This window comes from Furipterus horrens, unplaced genomic scaffold, assembly GCF_987537825.1.
Source record: "Furipterus horrens unplaced genomic scaffold, mFurHor1.1.pri manual_scaffold_2, whole genome shotgun sequence".
Taxonomy (NCBI): Eukaryota; Metazoa; Chordata; class Mammalia; order Chiroptera; family Furipteridae; genus Furipterus; species Furipterus horrens.
Genome location: NW_028327172.1, coordinates 188507184 through 188528521, shown reverse-complemented (window position 1 = coordinate 188528521; position 21338 = coordinate 188507184). Strand labels below are relative to the sequence as shown.

The following is a 21338-nucleotide window of genomic DNA, read 5'->3' as shown; positions in this document are numbered from 1 at the left end:
TGCAGAAGAGGGGAAAGCAAGTACAAAATTGAATCTACCAGCACATATGTATACAGAAAGAGCAGTGGGCTAAAGAGGGCACTTGGGGGCAATGCCATTGTTTAAGAGACAGACAAATCAGAGGGAGTGCATTAAAAAGGAAGAAATGGAAAAGGATGGGGAAAAAAAGAGAGCACCAGAATATAAACTAAGAAAATTGAGTTTTATGAAGCAATAAGTCATCAACAATGTCTTGTGCTTCAGAGACATTCAGTAAGATAAGAACTGAAAGGTGGCCATTGAATTTGACAGTGTGACAGTCAGTGATGATCTCTGAGTGCAGAAGGCTATAAATATAGTAATTGATCTTTGTGGTAAAAGAAGCATGTAAACACTATTCCAAGAAGGGCAGGAAAGAGGGAAGGCAATAGCTAGAATAGGAAGCATGGGCAAGACAAGAGTTTTGTTATCATTATTTTTTGTTGTAGTTATTTATTCATATGTCTGTTTGTATTGCAAACTCTGAAACATGTTCAGACGGTATAAGGGATAAAATATATTTCATCAAATGGAAAGTAGAAGATAGGAAAGACAAGAGAGATAATTGACTGATTAAGATCCTGGACTGGGGAGAGGGGATAGGACTTTGAAAATAGTCACGGGTTTTACGTAAAGAGAAGGGTACGGATGGGTATGTAAGCAGTGTAGGTGAAGGTAAGAGGATTTGTTTTTCTCGTTGAGGTTATCTGCTGGGCAATGTCCCATATGTGGTGGCTACCACTTAAGGAACTGAATAAGAATAAAGAACATTTGGAATAATTGCTTGAGTTCAATAGGAGAGAGCGTTCACCAAAGATAATTAAGGGAATATAGAATTAGATTCAGGACATGACTGTGGTTGACAACCATAAATTTGTAGTGAAATTCTCCTAGACCACTGTGCCACATTGATCAAAATATAAAGATGGATTATCAACTTTCTCCCACCAATTTAGTGTTCTTCACAATAGTAGAGTCAATCAGTTAGGATGTTTCAGCTTGCAATAAACAGAAAAATAAACTAGGTCTAAACAAAAGTGAGTCTCTCTTACCCATACAATGAAGTCTAAAAGTACAATAGATGATATGGACATTGATTTAGCAACTCAAGGTAATAAGACTGGTCTCTATGCAACTCTGTTTTTGCTTTTTTTGACCACATTTGCATTTGCTCCAATAAGAAGAGAGTGGAGTATGGATGGTAGCAATGTTATCAGTGTCTTCTATTAGGAAGGCAACATCTTTCCTAGAAGCTCCAGCAGACCTTCTACATCTCACTGACACTCTTAGAGGAATTGGAGGTCTCCAGATAGTCAAGGAAAGACTGGCAACTGGTTTAGTGTGTGCCGACAAGCAATATCTACTCTAGAACAACTCAGAGAAGTTCAGTCTAGATGAAAAAGTGGTTCAAATCATAAATTATATGATCTAGATAGAGTGAAAGGTAGACAATACCAAGTGATCTCACTTAGCATCAAAAATGCCTTTTGATTTGAAGCAATGGGGTGTATATAACATCCCCTAAAAAACAATCTTACCAAGCATATTAAACCTGAATCTAACATTGATGAACAGTAAAAAAAAAAAAAAAACAGATTATGAGGAAGAACAGTAAAAATAATCCAAATTGTGAGACAGTCTACAAGCTATCTGAGCTGAACTCTTCAAATATGTAAATAGGAAAGAAAAAAAGGCAAAGGACTAATCTAAGCTAAAGAGACTAAATAGTCATGTCAATGAAATACAATGTCTGGTCCTTGATTCAATTCTTGATATTTTTTTAAAGAAAAGTTATAAAAGATTTTGGATAAGTGGATAATTTTTAACATGAATGAAACTTGTATATCCCAGAATTCAGGTAGTGAAGTTCTTATACCTACTTTTATCCTAAGCATAGGTTGCTCCATTTCTTTTGTATTGTTTCTCACTACATTTTTTCTTTATTTAAGAGAGAGGGAGAGAGAGAGAGAGAGAGAACATGGATTTGTTGTTCTGCTTATTTATGAATTCACTGATTGATTCTTGTATGTGCCCTGATTAGGGATCATACTTGCAACCTTGGCATATCCAGACAACATCCTAACCAACTGAGCTCGCAGTTCAGGGCTGCTTCTCACTACATTTTAAATTGACTTAAAATGTCATGTGATTCAAGTATTTTAATTTGGTCTGTGAATTTTCTGTCCCATGACCTCTGGGAAATTTGCTTATGTAACATAATATAAGCTACTATGGCATCAAAATAATTTCTTATGTGACACCTGATTGCATAATGTGCTTCTGCACATGCTTTATTCTCCCTACCTAGAATGCCATTCCCATCTGTTTCCTGTGAATAATTACTTAAGCACTAAAAGCCAGTTCATGCTACTATACTTCCCATCTTTGTTCTTTGTTTCAGCGCTGTACCCTGTGTTAGGCAGCCTCTAACATGGTTCTCAACAATCCCCATCTTCTGGTCTTCTCATAATGTGTAATTCCTTTCCCTTGCATGTGGCTGCACCTAGTGACTCACTTCAAATGTACAGAATATAGCAAAAGTTATACAATGTCTCTTCTGAGATTAGATTTCAAAAAGACTCATGCTTCTGTCTAGCAGTCCCTTACTTACTATTTCTTCTGTGTTCTCATGGAAGCCAGTCGTGAGTTGCGCTATGGAAATGCACATGTGACAAAGAAAGGAAGAGTTCCAGCCAACTACCAGAACATAACTGAATCCTTCTAACAACTGTATGTGAGAGCTTAGAGTGGATTCTGCTTACTGAGCCTTCAGATAAGACCACATTCTCAGCCAACACCTTGATTTCAACCTTGTAAAAGGCCATGAGCAGAGGCACCAAACTATATTTCTCCTAGATTCCTGGCCCACAAAACATGTGAAATAACTAATGTTTTGTTGTTTTAAGCTGCTCAGTTTAGAGATAAATTTTATGTAGCAATGATTTCTCATACATTCCCCATATACACATCTACTGCAATACTAATCACAGAGCACTGATATGCTGTCTGTGCAGCCCACGAGGTTTTTTGTACCTTAAAGATATGAGTTCTATCTTAGTGATGTCTTCCTAGGGTCTAGGAGCTCTTGGAATATATTAGGTTCATATCTGAGATGTTTAGTGATTTGGAGATTCCTTGTGATAATTTAATCATAATAATAAGAGCAGGTATTGAGTCCTCTACCTTCAAGGCAAATTTTTTATTTCTTTTTTTTTTTTATTGTTGTTCTATTATAGTTGTCCTATTTTCCCCCATTGCTCCCACCCACACCCACCCTCTCCCACCCTCCCGCTCCTCTCCCACAGTCAATCTCCATCCTCTTGTCCATGTCCACAGGTCATTTATACTAGTTTCAAGGCAATTTTCTAAATTCTTTACAGGTATTGTTTTACCTGATCTTAATATCAACTTATTTTAGAAAAAGGGAAACTGAGTCACAGAAAAATCAGGCAACTAGCCCAAGGTCAATAGCTAAACAAGCTTGGCTGTGAACGCACAGTCTAGCTAGAGTTCACGTTCTAATTATTACATACCACATGCACATTGTGTGTGTTTTGCTTTACACACATTCCCCAGCGTAGTGCCTTGCATAACGAGGACTGATAAATATGAGTAAGTGAAGAATCAGCACCAGAGATGTTTTCCTAGCTGAGTTTTTCTCTTCAGAGCAAGGAGACAAGCACGTCAGCAATGGAGGAATTCTTTGACTCTTCCCTGAGGACCTATTATCATCTGTGATGATGTGAAACGGAGACTGTCACTCCACAGAGACCCTTTCAATTCCCCTTTTTGTCTGAGTGAAAACTAAAAAAAAAGAAGAAAAAAAAAAGACCACATCCTCAAGAACCTTTATTTCTGCCATTTTTTCTCCATTTTGAAGCTATTATTTTAAATGAGCTTACTCGGGGGAAAAAAGTGCATTATCTCTTTGAAATAAGATCCAACTGACATATAGCAATCACATTGCATCACAGTTTTAGGTCAAACCTGAAATGGTGGTGATCACAAATCAAAGACTCTACTGCTATTGCTGTTGTGGGTGGGGGCAATTTCTCATAGATAATAACAGACCAAATGATGGGAACAGCCTACCCATTCTGATCTCCACCTTCTGCCTACATTCTGGAAAAATTAGTTAAACTCCAAAACACAGAATTTCTTTTTTTATTGGTCTTTTATCTGTGCTCATTATGGTAGATTGGCCACTCTCTAAAATAGAATGTGCCTTATTTTTAGGAGTTGAGTTCGATTAGCAGATTCAACTGTGAAAATTATGGCAGAATTCTGGGTAAGCGGTAGAAGTCTCACTGTGCTGCAGGACATTTTATCAGCCTTACGGACTATGCATAAACTAGGTTGTAGAGTTAAGCCATAACAAGAGACGAATGAGCCAAAAAGCCTGATCCCACCAGTGCCTCTACATTTTTAGCTTTGGGACTTTTATAGAAAGCATTTAATGACCCAGAAGTAGTAATGAAATAGCAATGTATAATGGGGGCCTTCAGGGAATGGGACTCAGTTGTGCTGAAATTAAGAAAATCTAGCAAACGAGGTATATGACCTTCAAATACAGCAGGAAAGGCTGGACTATTATCTCTACTTTGCAATTTTGTCTAGAAATAAATCTCAATAGCACATAGGGGCCAGAATGGGAATTTATAGTCTAGAATATACTAGATTATAATTAATGAAGACTATATAAAAGTAAAAAAATTAAAAAGTAAGTGAAATTATGACAAAACATTATACTATTGTTGCTTAATATCTTCAGGCAAAGCACCATCAGGACTCTGATAAATATAGGAAATATATGTAAATATAGAAAAACGAGAGAGAACTATCTGGTAAGATTTTTGAACAGTGTTTCTTTTGAGGTTAATACTTATTCTGGAAACCAAGGGCATTGACAAATTTCCAGGGACTTCCCATAAGGCCTCCACTGTCTGAAATATTTATAGTAATAACATTTTACTTATATACACTGAATTGGGGGCAGGCTGGGCATATCTTCCTATTTGGCAACTCTTCACATGCAGTCCTTATAAAATACTAAGTGATTTTTCAGTGGCTGTCTGGGAAAATTAGAAAATACTTTTACGTGTAAAAGATGCTTAGACATAGATGTAGAGGTAGATATGAATGTAGATATAGATATTGATGTTCTGACTTAAGAATGTTAAAATCAAATTAAGTTGTTAGAGACTTGACCATTTGATTAAGATAGAGTCATAGGTGCCAGATTTGTTGTCCTTTTTAAAAAAATAATCCAGGACATAAAAAGTCAATATAAAGGACAGAAAATTAAGAGACTGAGTCTTTGCTATCTAAGTAACCAATTACACATCCAGTAATAAATAATCTTCCACACTGTAGGAAAAGGCATTAATCAATAAATGAAGTAAGCAAGCCCTTCATGATTTAGTCAAACTTTGCTAAAATTGTAATGTATGTCATAGCTTGTCAGACACAGGTATTATAAATACAGGCAATTAAAATTTACTTTCAGAATTTGTCCTTCATATTCTGGAACATACTTGTACTTTACCTCAGTGCACTGCTTCTTTAGTCAGTGATTTGTGTGGTCAAAACTATTTTTATAATAACACTATGATGTTATCATGCAATGCACTTATCATGTTCTCTTAAAATGAATCAATAAATGTATATCAATTTTTCTCAGTTTTAATTTCAAACATGGTAAATATTAATGAGATTTAAAATATAAATAAAGAGCTTCCCAGACAAGAAAAGCTATAGGAGTTCATCACCACCAAACCAGTATTACAGAAATGATAAAGGGAAAAAGAATAAGAAGGAGAAGAAGGAGAAGGAGGAGGAGGAGGGGGAGGAGGAATGAGGAAGAGAAAATATGAACAATAAAATGGTAATATATATCTATCAAGAATTGAATCTAAAAGACAAAGTAAATGAACAAGCAGAACAGAAACAGACTCAGATACACAGAACATTTTGATGGTTGCCAGATTTGGAGGGTAGTTGTGTGAAAAAGGTGAAGGGATTAAAAAGTACAAACTAACTGTTACAGAATAGTCATCGAGATATAAAGTACAGAATTGGAAATATAGTCAATAAAATTCTAATAACTATGTACAGTGTCAGATGGATACAAGTTTTATTGGGATGATCACTTAGTATGTTATATAATGTCTAATCATTGTGGTGTGGCAAGATTTATTTGGGTAGAAACAAAAATGCTGTGTCCCATCTCTGACCATCCTGCTATGGAAAAAGTCCAATTTTGTCTTCATCAAAGCCAAAACAAAGGCCAGAATCCAGAGTTACTGTTTCATGTTAAACTTAGTCCTCTGGAGCCCACAAGCAGCTGCTAATCAGTCTCAGTCCCCATCCAGGTAGCTTAGCGCTGTTCCTGGCTACACTGTTGTACCAGGTCTCCAGACTGGAGCCTACATTTGAAATCCAAATAGCTGCTAGACCGGCATGGTCACTACAGAGAGAACATGCATATGAATAGAGAAAGCATGTATTCCAGAGTGAGACAGACAGACAGACATGGAGAGAGAGACAGAGAGATAAAAAGACAGACAGAGATTTTTTTTAAAACTGGGTTAGAAGAATTCTGGCCAAGATGGAGGCATAGACAGACACACTGCATCTCACTCCACAACTAAGAAGGAATACAACTACCTCAAAACTACGAACAACCAGAAGTTCCAGAAAATCAAGCTGCATGGAAGTTCAGCAAACAAAGATATAAAGAAGAAATACTCACCCAGACAGGTAGGAGGGGCAGAGCCAGGACAGAAAGGATGTGGTGTGGTGGTGGCAGCAGCGGAGGGCGAGTGGAAAGTGCAGTCGTGTGTTTTAAAAAGTCAGGAGTGACACCTGGTGTCATGTTCCCAGCACCTCACCAGACCATGTAGCTCACTGTCTGAGCACCAGGGAATATCAAACCTCATTGCTTCTGACTGTGCAGAGCAGTGAGGGTTGGGAAAGAGGCAGAAACTGCCAGTCTTTCAGCAGAGTCTGCTTGTTTAAAGGGCCCCCATGGTCCTAGAACATCCACAGACCCACCCACTCTGGGAACGACGGTCAGGGCAACAGCTAGAGGGGCGCCAGTCCCATACAGAAGTGGGAGAGGTGCCTGGAAAAGGGACAAGTTCTGGGCAAGCAGCATTGTTCCCTCTCATACCCCTCCCCCACATATAGCACCACAACATGGTGAAATAGGTCGCCCTGTACTGACAAATCCCTAAGGCTCTGCCCTTTACAATGTAATAGGAATGACAGTTCTACCTAAGACACAGAGGCAAACAAACGCAGGAGCCTGTCAAGATGAGGAGACAACATCCAGCAAAGATGGAGCCCTAAGCTGACACACTCCATCTCCCTCCACAACTAAGAAGGAATACAGCTACCACAAAACCAGAAATAACCAAAAGTTCCCGAAAATAAAGCTATGTGGAAGTTCAACATATGAAGTTATAAAGAAGTGATGCTCATCTGAATGGGTAGGAGGGGTGAAGTTGGGGCAGAGAGGTCAAGCTGTGCTGGCGGCAATGGCAGTGGGACAGCAGTAAGCACAGACACCTGTATTTAAGGGGAGACAAGAAGTGCCTGCGGAGCACCCCCTGCTGCAGACCAAATCCATCAGCCCATGATTCCTACGCTGGGGAAGGCAGACCCCCATTGCCTTGGACTATGAGGGCCAGAGGGCGTGCGAATAGAGGAAGAGGCTCCCAGTCTCTCAGCAGAGAGTGAACAGCAGGAATCCATCTTGGACCCCTGTCCCCACTCAAAATGCCACAGCATGGTGAGAAGGGTCACCTGGCTGTGACGAGGGCATGGGGCTTCACCACCTATGGCATAGGAGGTGTGACAGCTTTACCCAGGAAGCAAAGGTAAACACAAAACAGTCAGGATGGCACAGATCATGATAGAGATCTCAATCACACAGATGAGCAGACAGCAACTATCTAATCTAATGGCTCAACAGATAGAAAATCTTTCTGAGGCACAGTTCAGAGCTTTGGTTATACAAATGCTTACAGACCTAACAGCAGATCTGAAACAAGATGGGGAAGGAATGAAGGCTAGCCCTGCTGAAATGAATGAAAACACATATGAAACTAGTGGTGAGGGAAAGAAAACCAGGGATCAAATTAACAAATTGGAACATAGGGAAGGAACAAACAGTCAACCAATGCAGAAAGAGGAAACAAAAAGTGAGAAAAATGAGGAGAGGATCAGAAACCTATAGGACAGCTATGAGCGGGCCAACATCCGAATTATAGGGTTGCCAGAAGGTGAAGAAGAAGAACTAGGAATTGAAAAATTATGTGAAAAAACAATGAAGCAGAAATTCCCTAACTTGGGGAAGGAAATAGACTTACAGGTCCAGGAAGCACAGAGAGTTGCAGAAAAACTGGACCCAGGGAGAACCACTCCAAGACACATTATAATCAAAATGTCAAAAATTGAGGATAAAGAGAGAATCTTACAAGCAGCAAGAGAGAAGAAGAGAATTATATACAAAGGGGTCCCAATAAGACTATCAGCTGATTTCTCAAAAGAAACTCTGCAGGCAAGAAGGGACTGGCAAGAAATATTCAAAGGAGTGAAAAGCAAAAACCTACAACCACGATCACTCTATCCAGCAAAGCTGTTATTCAAAATAGAAGGGAAGAGAAAGTACTTCCAGGACAAAGTAAAACTGGAGGAGTTCATCAAATCCAAAGCATTGTTATATGAAATGTTAAAGGGACTTGTTTAGGAAAAAGAGGATCAAAACTGTGAGCATTAAAATGAAAACTATATCACAACAACCAAAAACAGAAGCTAAGGAATTGAAACAAAGGCAAACTAAGTAGGCAACGAGAGTGGGAAAAGAATTAAAGGTATGTGGAACATTTTAGGGGGAGGTCAATGGAGCGGGGGAAGGGGGGAACGAGAGGGAGATGGTACAGGATTTAAGAAGCATAGTAGGAGGGAGTGGAGTAGATAGGAAGATGTTGAGAAGAACTATATGCACAACCAATGGGCATTGACTAAGGAGGGGGGACAACTGGAGAGAAGGGGGTCACTGGGTGGTGGGGAACAAAGGGAAAAGAAATTGGGACAACTATGACAGCATAATCAATAAAGCATATTTAAAATTAAATTAAATTAAATTAAACTGGGTTATATTATCTCAGGTTTGGAACAGGCCAGCTGCTTTTTCAAAATAACCAATCAACTTTTCAAGCTTTGGGGGCTTCTGATGGGTCCACCTCCCTACCAATCCCTTCTTTTGCCAGGCTAGATTAACAGGCCTTTATGGTCACCATTTTAGCTTCTATTGCATGCTTCATAGAGGTAACTCCCTCCTATACCATTTTGACAATACTGTGTCTATGATTATTTCTCCCCATAGTTGGGGCAGGGGATTGAAAAGCCAGCCTTTCCTCCCTGTACAAGGGAGGGAGGGTTGTTAATCCTTTTGCAGGGCAACACTGTGATCCTCTGGTGATTGTGTGAAGCTGTAGCATCCTGGTGAAACAAGCTTATGCTCCCCAGTTGATTCTGCTTATTATCTGATTTCCTTTGCTTCCTTCCTTTATTAATAACTAGCTAACTACCTACGGTAACAGTTTGATCAGGAAACCTGTAAAAGTTTAGGGAAAGCAAGCCAAAGTAGAACAAAATGCATGCTTGCATTATACTTAATACAGATAATTAGAAAAGATGTAGCTGTTTTACATTTTCCAAAATTATTAAACTAGGTCCATTTACCAAAGAGTTATCTTAATTGGGTGAACTTGGATCCATAAAATGTTTGTGTCAGTTTTGAAAAGAAAACATTTTGTTTTTAAGTGTTAAAAGTACAGTTTTTCTTATTTTGAGGGAATTTAGAAATATTTTAGTTACATTAGGATTTATTTTCCCAAATAAATCAATCAGGACAAAGCTCCTTTATATTAAAGGACTTTATAACCTAATTTATTAACACTCACATAATGAAAGGTAGACCTTTTTGAATTTTAGATACAAAGACACTTAGAGTGCCTACCAATTTAGATCTACACTTTGCCACAAAAGCAAATATAGAAACACAAAAACTCATAGTTCACTTATCAAACAGCTGGTTTCCATTCCACTGAGCACAAGATTCTTAATTGACTTGAGTTCAAAATGGACAAATAGATAAAGCAAACAAAAAAGACTAACAAATGAGACTCTGTTGCCTCTTTTCCAACAGAGTATAGAACTCTAATTCTATAATCCATTAACCTACTTACAGAAATCATTACCTGGTCAGACCAGGAAACCGGTTCTCAATCGTTGCTGTCACCAACAGGAAGTAACATATTGGCCGTAAGCAAAACAAAAACAAAAGCAAAAATCAGTAGAGGGGAAGAAAAGATAGAACAGAATCAGCAAAGTTATATTCTTGGGTTTCACCTTGAAATGAATCAATAAACATGTATTTCATCTCCAGGAACCAAGGAGAGGTATGCCTGAGCTTAAGTTACCAATAAGGTACACTATCCTGGCAACCATTTTACCTGGCTCTGTTAGGTAAATCCAGCAGTCCTCTTATTAGATTACCTCCAATGCTGTAAGAGGGCAATCATTTTGAAAGGATAAAATCATGTGAAAATATAAAACAAATGTGTCAAAGATTTTAAATAACTGATTAATGAGAGAGCTAGATAAGATGTTACAACCAATTCAAAGGGAAATTCAGGATGGATATACTGAGAAGACAGCACGCTGAAAAAAATTTACAAATAGATCCAAACTGACAAAACTGGCCAATATCCACAAGGCCATAATGAATTACCATTGCAATTCCATGGATAAAAATTATTTACATTGCTATCATTTTTCTATAATGTTCAGAGTTGTAAAATATTTCTGAGACAATGAAAGGTAAGATTACCTGACCACTAGACAAAGGCATCTAGTAAACTCTCTGGTTCATTTCAAAATCTTTCACAAATTTCCCTACAAAACGAGAGAGAAAAGCCTTCCTGAATTACACCTACAAAGTAACATAGTGCTTATAAATACAGATCTTTACTTTTGCTACATGACAAGAGTAAACATAGAAATGCAGAACTAATGGACATGATATGTTTCCCTTCTCTGATATAACAGATTTCTCTTCTGACCCCAAAATAATTCCCAGCACAGAGAGATACTGATGATTTGGAAAGATAATATGTGCAAAGTGCCCAACACTATTTCTTCCACTCTCATTTTTCTATTTGTTGTATTAAATGTAGCATGTAAATTTCTCTATTATATAAAGCAATGTATTTGTAGAAAATCTGAAGTGAAATTTGAAGACCTGATTTTTAAGAGGGGGAAGTTATTTACACCTCTACCAGTAATACCTTCTATTTACATAAGTGATAAGTTCTGAATGTTGTCAAATATACCATTTGCTGTAAGGTTATTCGTGATTGATTAGTACAAGATTCATTAAACTAATAAACTTTATTCAAATATTTTTAAATATTAAAAATTCCAGAATTCTTTACTACAATGCATCATGTTTTAAACCCAAATTACTATAAGGATATTGTAAATTAAGTTCAATTAAGTTTATTGCAAAATATTTTTTAAATTGTTTTACTTATTGATTTGAGAGAGAGGGATAAAGGGAGGAGGAGAGAGAGAGATTTGTTGTTCCACTTATTTATGCATTCATTGGTTACTTCTTGCTTGTGCCCTGACCAGGGATTGAACCCACAACCTTGGCATATTGGGACAATGGTCTAATTAACTGAACTACCCAGCCTGGGCTGCACAATATTTTCTTAATACATAATTAGAATTTAAGAATAAGATTCATTGCCCAATACCTCAAAAAGGAAAAGGGACTCGTGGACATGAAAAACAATGTGGTGATTACCGGGGGAAGGGGAATAAGGGGACTAAATGGTAATGCGAAAACAATACAATAAAGATTTAATCAAAAAATTAAAAAACCAAGAAGTCTCCACAGGGACCACTATCATGGCAGTGCAATATGACAGGGGCATGGTTCTGGGGCCAATTCCAGAACAACCACTGGGCCCTACATCACCAACCAAGTGACTGACAAGCTGATGTCTATTCATGATCGTATTTTCTGCTGCCGCTCAGGCTCCACAGCTGAACTCAGGCAGTACCTATCAGCTTGGTTTCCACAGCATTGAGCTGAATGAGCCTCTGCTGGTACATACGGCAGCCAGCCTCTTTGAGGAGATGCGTTACCAATACCAAGAAGACCTGATGGCAGGAATCATCATTGCAGGCTGGGACCCCCAAGAGGGAGGACAGGTGTACTCAGTGCTCATGGAAGATATGATGGTAAGACAGTCCTTTGCCATTGGAGGCTCTGGGAGTTCGTATATTTATGACTATATTAATGCTACCTACCAGGAAGGCATGACCAAGGAAGAGTGTCTGTGATTCACTGCTAATGCTCTCACTTTGGCCATGGAAAGGGGCGGCTCTAGTGGAGGGGTGATCCGCCTAGCATCCATAGAAGAATCAGGAGTAGAGTGGCAAGTACTTTTAGGAGACCAGATTCCCAAATTCATCATCCCCACTTTGCCACCTCCCTGAATTCTGGGATTCTGAGATACAATAAGAGACATCTTATACTGATGCAAAATTCAATAAACAGTTTGTCAAAGAAAAAAAATTTAATAAAAATAAGATTTATTGACTACAGCAGTTTGAATTTACTTAGTAACATAATGGTTTGCACCAACAGGTAGTTCTAATTTATGCAATTTTCTGGGTGATAGGACTTCACCATTTGTTTATTCACTTAAGTGGTCAAGGTACTAAAACAGTTGTTTATTCAGAGTAATTAATTTCCAGAGTTAATTGGAACATTCAGATTCCCATAAACTTAAGAATGGTCACTATGGACTTCCGCCAAGATGGAGGCATAGACAAACATGCTGCATCTTCCTCCACAACTAAGAAGAAATACAACTACCTCAAAACTAGAAACAACCAGAAGTTCCAGAAAATCAAACTACATGGAAGTCCAGCAAACAACGATATAAAGAAATACAGTACTCATCCAGACAGGTAGGAGAGGTGGAGCCAGGGCGGAGAGGACCCAGTGTGGTGGTGGCAGCAGTGGCAAAAGTGGCAGGCTGGTAGAATGTGCAGTCACATGTTTTAGAAAGTTGGAAGGGACACCTGAGTAGTGTTCCCAGCTCCTCACCACACCTCACAGCTCACTGTCCCAGCACCAGGAAAAATCAAGCCTCATTGTTTCTGACTGTACAGACTCGTGGGGGTTGGGAAAGAGGCAGAAACTGCTGGTCTCTCAGCAGAGTCCACTTGTTTAAAGGGCCCCCACAGTCCTAGAACGTCCGCAGACCCACCCACTCTGGGAATGATGGCCAGGGCAGCAACTAGAGGGGCACCATTCTGGTGCAGAAGTGGGAGAGGTGCCTGGAAAAAGGGCGAGTGCTGTGCAGGCAGCATTGATCCCTCTCGGACCCCTCCCCCACATACAGTGCCACAACGTGGTGAAACAGGTCGGCCTATACTGACGAATCCCTAGGACTCCACCCCTTACAACGTAACAGGAGTGACAGCTCTACATGAGATGCAGAGGCAAAAATAAAACACAGGAATCTGTCAGAATGAAGAGACAGAGAAGTATGGCCCAAAAGGGGGAACAGATCAAGGTTCCAGTAGGAGAACTAAGTGATGAGGAGATAGCCAACCTAACAGATGAGGAGATAGACAATCTAACAGATGCAAAATTCAAAACATGGGTGATGAAGATGCTCAAAGGCTTGACAGATGTGCTTGAGTACAGCAAACACATGAGAGAAAAAGTGAAGGCTATGCTAAGTGAAATGAAGGAAAATCCACACAAAACCAATGGTGAAGGGAAGAAAACTGGGGTTCAAATCAATGATTTGGAACACAAGGAAGAAAAAATGTCAAGCAGTGCAGAATGAGGAAGAAGAATTGAAAAAAAATGAGGAAAACTTCCCAAATTTTGCGAAGGAGATGAACATACAGGTCCAGGAAGCACGGAGGGTCCCGGGCAAGCTGGACCCAGAGGGGTCCACACCAGGATGCATCATGATTGAGATGCCAAGGGTGAAGGATAAAGAGAGAGTCCTAGGGGCAGCAAGAGAGAGGCAGAGAGTTGCCGACAGGGGGATTCCTATAGGATTATCAGCTGATTTCTCAGAGGACACTTTGCAGGCAGGAAGGGACTGGCAAGCAGTATTCAATGCGATGAAAGGCAACCTACAACCAGGATTACTCTATCCAACAAAGCTATCATTTAAAATGGAAAGGCAGATGAAGTACTTCCCAGACAAGGTAAAGCTAAAGGAGTTCACCATCACCAAGCCATTATTATATAAAAATGTCAAAGGGACTTATTTAAGGAAAAGAAGATCAAAACTATAAAACACTAAAATGATAACAAACTCTCAACTATCAACAACTGAATCTAAAAAATTAAAACAAAATCCAACTAAGCGAACCAGAATAGGAACAGAATCATAGGTATGGGGATCATTTGGAGGGTTATCGACTGGGAGGGGGAAGGGGGATAAATGAGGATATGGTGCAGGGATTAAGAAGCATAATTGGTTGGTACAAAATAGACAGGATGAAGTTAAGAATAATATAGGAAAGGGTGAAGCCAAAGAATTTATATGCACTACCCATGGACGTGAACTAAGGGGGTGGGATTGCTGGAGGGAAGGGAGTTACTGGGCAGAGGGGAGCAAAAGGGGAAAAAAATTGGAACTAGTATAACAATATAATCAATAAAGTATACTTAAAAAAATGGTCACTATGAATTTTATTATTCTCAAAAGTCGTCGGCAGCCGTCCATCTCGAGAGACGATGGTGTAGCTTCTTAAGAGTCTATCTGCACCGCCAAGAATGGCTGTGCAGTCCGACTCGGGAGTGACACGGTATCTGTCTCCTCCCGTGTTGAATCAACATCTTGCGATGACGCTGGAGTGTCCTCTCCAGTGAAGCTGAAGCTACAGAGCCTGGGCAGGGTGATATGGAGGGTCTGCTGTTGCCCATGCAGCAGACCCTCCCTCTCTTCGCAGCTGAAGGGTCCAAGGGAAAGACGGAGTCAATACAGCTTGGCTTCAGGTGCGCCGCAGGAGTTGCCGGTGTTGACTACAACATCAAACCGCCTTAAGGACTCCGGCTCCGGATTTTCTGTCGGGGTTTACTCCCTTAGCCTTTCCCCTGAAGAGGTATGCCGCAAGGCAGCGGAGGTTTTTTGGAGTCAGAGTTTTCCTTCTCTGATATTCTCAAAAGTAATAGTCAGAGAAATCACTTTTTGTTAAATGTAACATAGGCAAACCTATATATATCATTTTCCTTGTTAAAGAAAACATATTTTAACTTCAGCAATTTATATAGGTGCTTATGTATCATTTCTGAATAAAGTGTATTTAGAGATTTCTTGTTTTGTTATTTAGCTTGAGAAATGTTGGTAGAAAAGGGAAGATAAGAAGAAATGTACATTTAGGCTTTCTTTTTTTCTGTTTTTAAAGGTACTTGGGATTTTCTTTTTGTTCAGGTGTGGTGAGACCAACAGATCTGGAGTTAACTGCCATTGGAAAGATAGTTTGTTCCTACAGTTCCATAGAGGGGGATCACACCATTCCACCCAGGGCCACATGGGGAAGGACCAGGGTGGGTCGGGGGGCAAGAGCAAAGCAGGAGGAAGAGCATGTTTTTTCTTTGTTTTTTTCCACTTCACGTGTTTTATTTTATTAAATTACATTTGATATTCAGTATTGTGTTAATTTCAGGTGTACAGTGTAGTGGTCGATATTTATATAACTTAAGAAGTGATCCCTCCATTAAGGCCAGTACCCACCTGGCACCAGAAATGTTCATTTATTTACTCAGAATTTTTAGAGACTAAAACTTGTTTAAAAAGGAAAGACTAACCAAAAAGCAGATAAGTCATAGAACTACTGTGAATTATGTAATTTACTTGCCCTTGTCTTTTAATAAACCAATCACAGCCCTCTTGAGGTATAACTATAAATTATGTATTTGCATACAAATGGATGTACATATAGCTAAGTATTCATTATTAATATTAAATGGAGAATAATGATAGTTAAAATTATACTTTAAACAGTGAAAGTGTGCTATTTTATATACTTTTTACATATGTGAGGAGAGCATCATGTTACTTCCTATTACAAGATATTTTAAGATTCTTTTCTTTATGTGCATTTACGTTTCAGTTCCTGGATTATCTAAGCAGTCCTTCATTTTTCTCCACTTTATAAATTGAAAAATCAATCAGACAATATGAATTATTATTAATTGCTTATGAAGTTAGCATGCTAATAATACTGATGTATATTTGATATTTCAATAATTTTTTAATCCTCTCATGCCCTGTAAATTTTTGCTCTTCCCATAGAAAAGTCCAGTGTAAGATCAGAGAAAAGTCTGACACAGATTAAGCACTGAAGGCTCTTTCCATTCATTCTCTTGGCAAGGACAATCCTTATTTTGCTCCTGAAAAGAAACTCACTTTCTGTACCTTGAAGCCCTAATCTATCTGAACTCTCAAAAGCAATGGAAGAAAGAGTTCCTGTACCGATGTTAACGTTTGATCTATTTAATGTAAATACCAGTACTATAACCGCTTCTCTGTTGAGCTTTATAGCATCTAAAAAATGGAACAGATGAGAGGTTCGTGATATCTGGATTAATTTAAGCATGCTTTGAGCAGCTTCATGGTCCTAGAAAGTATCCAACTGACTATAGCCTGTGGCTGTTTATTTAGCAAATGCAATTTCTAATAAGAAATTGAATCTGGATGGGGGAAAGGGATCTTTATCCTAAATTTGTATTCTAAGCAACACTGGCAAAGTTTTTTTTTTTTTTTTTTAATAACAGCATATTGGTCTTTTCCTTTTTTAAAAAAGTAATTATTTCAGTGTTTCCTTAAGTTTCATATTAATTCCATTAATTTACACCACACTGGGCTGGAAGCTGGGAAATGAATCACTGAGAGGTCATTTCCCTGTGGCACTTACCATCTATTCAAGCAGTCACACCAGAAACAAGTAATCAAATAAATTGCACATTGTGATGACAAATGTGAGGAAAGATATATGGTTCAAACACCAAGATCTGTATAAATGGATAGATTTCTTGACTGAAGGGACTCATTTCAGAAGATCATAATCATGTCCACTATTAAGTGTCTGTTACGTAGAGAGTCAATGTGAGGAAGAGAGAAATTTTGTATTTCTTTACTTTTTTAATAGTAATCCTGAGATGGGAGACAGGAATGTGGCTACATACAGTTCAAAACATTTGAAGTAAGAGTGTAAGTGGGATACTTAGGGATTTATCTGCTTATCTGAGGCTACCAAATTGGAGAGTAACAGACAGATTAAAACTATGTTAATCTGTTGCGTTTGTTTGGAGATGCCGGGGAATGAACCCGGGACCTCACACATTCCCCGGCATCTCCAAACAGCCGCGGTTACCTGTTTCTTGTCCTGGCTGGTTTTGGCTCAGTGGATTGAGCGTCGGCCTGCGAGCTAAGTGTCGCTGGTTCGATCTTCCAGTCAGGGCACATCAGAGAAGGAAAACTCTGACTCCAAAACACCTCCGCTGCCTTGCGGCATACCTCTTCAGGGGAAAGGCTAAGGGAGTAAACCCCGACAGAAAATCCGGAGCCGGAGTCCCTAAGGCGGTTTGACATTGTAGTCAACACCGGCAACTCCTGCGGCGCACCTGAAGCCAAGCTGTATTGACTCCGTCTTTCCCTTGGACCCTTCAGCTGCGAAGAGAGGGGGGGTCTGCTGCATGGGCAACAGCAGACCCTCCATATCACCCTGCCCAGGCTCTGTAGCTTCAGCTTCACTGGAGAGGACACTCCAGCGTCATCGCAAGATGTTGATTCAACACGGGAGGAGACAGATACCGTGTCACTCCCGAGCCGGACTCCACGACCATTCTCGGCGGTGCAGATAGACTCTTAAGAAGCTACACCATCGTCTCTCGAGACGGACGGCTGCCGACGAATCTGTTGCGTTATTTGCTTCATCTTTCCTTAAAGAAAGATGGACAAAGGGAAAGGGGGAAGGAAGGGGACAGAGGAAAAAAGAAAGAAGGAAGGAAAAGAGAGAGGGAGGAAGGAGGGAGGGAAGGAAGGGAGGAGAGAATGAATGTTGGAAGGGAGGGAGAATTTGCAGAAATTACTATAATTCCATCTGCATCTCATCCTTCCCTTACCTCTTCCTCCCCGACACAACTACTGTGCCAAAATTGCCATGTGTGTAATTTCAATGTCTATTTTTGTATTTTACTACACACACACACACACACTCTCTCTCTTAATTTCCTAAGAAATACAATTCGGTCTTGTAAAATTTTAAATATATGTAGTTTTTTATAGGCATTCTTTCTGTTTTTGTTCTTTCCATACAATACTATGTGAGGCATACCCATATTGATACATATAGAACTAGTTTATTCATTTTAACTCTGTTAGGTAGCCCATTGTATCAATTTTTGCTTTGCTGGAGAGTTGGGACCCTTACCCATTTTTGCTATTGCAAGAGTGCTTGATGAATAAACGTCTCTATTGTCTCCTTGCTGCAAGTGAGTAGGCACCTAGGTGCAGAATGGCTGGATCATGCTGAACTGTCCAGATTTTATCTATTTAACATTGTACGTGTAAAAATGAATAGAAAAGACAATTATACTTTGTAGCTCCATTTTGGAAACTTCTTCTTTACAAAAGCCCTAGATAGAAATCATATTTTTGTTATTAGTGCAATATCTGGAAACATATAAAATCCCCTTCCTATTTTGCCTTTTAGAATACATAATCACCTCACAATTAGCTTGTTTTGATGGTGTTCATTATGAACCCCAAAAATCAATGTTTACTTTAGATTTTTATTTTTATTATACTTCAAAAAATTAACAGTAAAACCATGAAAGCACATATCAAAAGACTTATTAAATTCAACATATATTCACCTAATTAGGCAAACAAGACAATAGCAAAGTTAATCTATAATGGAACTCTCTTCACTTTTGCCTGATATTTGGTAAAATTTATTATTGGTCTTCTTTTAACCATAAAATTAAACATCACTAATGATTTTAGTTTCTAGAGAAAGAATAGTTCCAAATAGAATTTGTAAACAAATTTATTTAGAAATATTTTACCCAGTTAATAATTGAAAAATTAAAATAAATTGAAATTCTCAATTTTCATATATTAAAAATAGTACAATATCCAATTAAGCAATAGTGTAAAGAAATTAGTAGTTCTTTGCATTATCATTTCAGTCTTTTAAGAAAGTATGTTAGCCATATATATTGTAAGAAGCCAAAACAATTATATCTTCAGCTAGAGTTTCTATTATTGTGTTTCTATCCTAAAAAAATAATCCAAAATGTGGGAAAAGCCATATACAGTGATACCTCAGCTAATGAGTGATTCTGCTAACAAATTTTTTGGCTAACGAAGTTTTTTTTTGTTTGTTTGTTTGTTTGTTTTTTTGTTTTGTTTTTTTTTTTTTTTGCTGTTTTCGGATCCGGCTAATGGATGTTTTAGTGGATGCATGCGCTAACATAAAGCAGCAAACACGAACGGTACAGCCATTCCAGGAGCTTATCTTTAACGTCTGTATGCATGTGGCAAAGAAATGAGCTGACCACATCATATAGGGGAGACCCACCAACCCGACTGGGCTGTTTACCTTTGAGACAGTGAGAAATGAGACACCTGATAACATAAGCTGCTTCGGATCTGATGACGATGTACTGTGATAGTGTACAGTTCGTCAGTTTTTCATTCTACTTTCCATTCTCCCTCATCCGTTTGGGTAGCTGTTCGTCTCAACCTTTGGTGGGTTTTTGCCTTTTTATAGTGTGCTTTTTACTCTTATATAACTTATCTTTAAATAGTGGGCAGCATCCAGAACAAATTAAATGATTTTCTGTATAAGACTACAGGAAATCACCTTTTGGCTAACGAAGATTTCAGCTAATGAATGTGATTCCAGAACAAATTAGCTGAGGTATCACTGTATTCATGAAAATGTTTATTTTAGCCTATTTTAAACTGATAAAATTGAAAACCATCTAAATGTCCAACATAAGGTATATTGTTTTCTACCAAAAATTTGCAATCCTGATGCCAACAAAGTAAATACTATGCTCTTAATAATTAAATCGAGGAAAACATAATCTTGAACATGGTTACAAACACACAAAAATCCAACAGTAGAAGGGGGAATTGAATGTAAATATACCACAGTGTTAATGGCTGTTATATTAGAAGTAGTATTTCTCCACCACTTTCAGAATATTTTTTAATTTATTAATTATTTTTTAAAAAAAGAATGATATTCCCAAGCCCTGCTCTCCTTCCCATAGGGAGCTTGAAACTCTGCATGATTTATATACAGTATTCCCTCACTTATCATGGGTATTACATTCTAGACCCCCCCACCCCCCCGCGAAGTAGGAATCTTACATTTATTCTACACTCTTAAACCTATGTAACTTTATCAATATACGTATACGGTACCGCAAAGTCCTGTGATATAGCGAAAAATCTACAATAAATAAGTAAACATAATATTTTTTTAAATCCCACGATATAGTGAGGCCACGATAAGTGAACCACAATATAGAAAGGGACTACTTACTGTACTTGCCTTACTTAAACTTGTTTTGGATTTTGTTTTTCTTTATGTATTTTTAATAGCTTATTTTTATTGTATTTTCCATTACCACTTATCGCCCTTGTGCCCTCTTCCACCTCCACCAACCCTGCAATCACCACACTGTTGACGGTATCCATGAGTGCTTTTTCTTTTTGTGCTCAAACCCACTATTCCCAACTTCCCCCCATCTCTGCAGAGCCATCAGCCTGTTCTCTATCTATGAGTCTGTTTATTTTTGTTTGTTTGTTCAGGTTGTTAATTATATTCCACATATTAGTGAAATCATATGGCACTTGTCTTTCTCTGATTGCCTAATATTTAACTTAGCATAATGCTCTCCGGGTTCATTCATGCTGTCACAAAGGGTAAAATGTTCTTTTTCTTATGGCTGAGTAGTATTCCGCTGCATAAATATACCATAGCTGTTTTATCCACTCATCCACTGATGGACACTTGGGCTGCTTCCAAATCTTGAGTATTGTAAATAATGCTACAATGAATGTAGGGGAGCATATGTTCTTTCTAATTAGTGTTTCGGGTTTCTTTTGGATAAATTCCTAGAAGTGAAGTCTCTGGGTCAAAGGAAGTTCTATTTTTAATTTTTTGAGGTAACTCCCTACTGT

At 38.5% G+C, this 21338-nt stretch overlaps 1 protein-coding gene and 1 pseudogene across 1 annotated transcript in view; both read left to right on the top strand.

Moving 5' to 3' along the window:
• GABRB1 (gamma-aminobutyric acid type A receptor subunit beta1) overlaps positions 1-21338 on the top strand; it is a 342039-nt gene that overhangs the window by 217947 nt on the left and 102754 nt on the right. The gene's annotated exons all lie outside the window — the stretch shown is intronic.
• Positions 11923-12594, top strand: LOC150020170 (proteasome subunit beta type-6 pseudogene; annotated as a pseudogene).